Here is a 2,252-nt window from a genome sequence, read left to right on the forward strand (position 1 = left end):
CAGCTGTTTATAATTTTTCACATTGCTCGCTACTACGATAAAGATTGCAGCACGATGCTCTGTTGATTAAAGATGGCTGCTGTCAGCTTGTCAAAAAGCACGTGGGTTTGTTTCCAAACAAGAGCACGTAGAAATTGCCGCCACTACATTTCAAAAGTAGTACGGTAGCTAAAGATAGCAGCACAGTGCTCTGTTGATTAAAGATTGTTGCTGTCAAAAAGCATGTGGAATTTTTCAAAATATCCGCCACCACATTTCAAAGGTAAGTAGCTAAAGAGGGCAGCACTACGGTTAGCGATGCAAGATGGCGGATGACAGCTGTCACGTGGAAACTGCCCACTACTACGATAAAGATAGCAGTACGGTGCTCTGTTAATTAAAGATGACAGCTTGTCAAAAAGAACGTAGTTTTGAAGAGGACGTGGAATTTCAAATTACCCTCTACCGCATGCATAACAGTAGCCACCATCTTGCACAGTAGCCTCTAAGCTAGCTTTCTTCATAAGAACCGCCGCCGTCTTACGCAAGCACCCTTAAGTCGTCTCATAAGGAGCCATGTATAGCCGCCAAATTGTCGCTGCCATCTTGCGCAAGCATCGTTAGGGCGTCTCATAAGAGCAGCAGTCATCTTGTGTAAGCACCCTTAAGCAGTCTCATAAGAAGCTATGTACAGCCGCCATTTTGTGTCCGCCATCTTGCGCAAGCATCCCTAGGGCGTCTCAAGCCATCTTGTGCAAGCACCCTTAAGCAGTCTCATAAGAAGCTATGTATAGCCGTCATCTTGTAGAATTAGATAGCTGCCAATGCCAAAGGGCCTAAGTAGGAACCGAACAGTTGATCTCATCATTAGACTACTTTTTTCTTATGCTATCATGTTCCTGATACTGCGAACCTAAGTATTATGCTGAAAAAGTTTGTCCGTTTTGCTCTACGACGTACCGTTTTCGAGATATTTAACATTTTGCATTTAAGCTCCAAATTTAATGTATCGAACCAGCACGGCACGTTAGCCTCTAAGCTAGCTTTCTTGATAAGAGCAGTAGCCATATTGCGCAAGCACCCTTTAGGTGTCTCATAAGGAGCCGTGTTTAGCCGCCATCTTGTGTCCGCCATCTTGAGCAAGCATCCTTAGGGCGTCTCATAAGAGCAGCAGCCATCTTGTGCAAGCACCCTTAAGCCGTCTCATAAGAGCAGCCGCCATCTTGTACAAGCACCCTTAAGGCGTCTCATAAGGAGCCATGTATAGCCGCCATCTTGTAGCCGCCATCTTGCGCAAGCATCCCAACGGAGTCTCATAAGTGCCTATGTGTAGCAGCCATCTTGCAGCCACCATCTTGCGCAATCACCCTTAAGGAGTCTCATAAGGAGTCATGTATAGCCGCCATCATGTGCAATTGGCGTCGAGAAGGGCATCCGGCCGTAAAGCTGATGTTAGGTCCTTCTATAAGGTTAGGCTTGCTGTCTTGTGCGTTAAAAGTTAGGTTAAGCCCCTCTAAGGTAGCGGATGTGAGGTTAGGCGGTCTCTCATAAGGAGCCATGTATAGCAGCAATTTTGTGGAATTGGCGTCGGGAAGGGCATCCATCCGTAAAACTGAGGTCAGGCCCTTCCATGAGGTTAGGCTTGCTGTCTTGTGCGTCAAAAGTTAGGTTAAGCCCCTCCAAGATAGCAGATGTAAGGTTAAGCTCACTCTCTTAGGCGTCAGGAAGGGCACCCGGCCGTAAAACTGAGGTTAGGCCCTTCCATGAGGTTAGGCTACCTCTCTTACGCATAAAAAGTTAGGTTAAGCCCCTCCAAGATGGCGGATGTGAGGATAGGGTCGCGGTCTTAGCCAGCGTGAGAAGGAGACCTCTCCTGAGAGCGTGTGGTGGTGATGGCGGTGGTGGCGGTGCGGTGGTAGCCTCTGCGGATAGCCGGTGGCGGTAGTGGCGGTGGTGGCGGTGGTAGCCTCTGCGGTGGGCCTGCGGCGCTGGTGGCGGCCGAACCATTTACTTACGGGCAGCCTATTTTGAAATTATGGAATGCAAGCAAGCATGCATGTAATTCGTGTTTATTTGTAGTGAAGTTAGAGTTCAAGGCCCCCTCTTGCACTTAACCACAACATTTAAAATGATTAACCGAAATATTTTTCCTTATATACAACAAATGTTTTAAAAATAATATAGTATTAATAAAAATATGGATATAGTAATAATTATAGTGTATACAACATGACAATATAAATGAACATGTTAATAATTATAAAACTAACAAT

The sequence above is a fragment of the Anabrus simplex genome, chromosome 6, assembly GCF_040414725.1.
Source record: "Anabrus simplex isolate iqAnaSimp1 chromosome 6, ASM4041472v1, whole genome shotgun sequence".
Taxonomy (NCBI): Eukaryota; Metazoa; Arthropoda; class Insecta; order Orthoptera; family Tettigoniidae; genus Anabrus; species Anabrus simplex.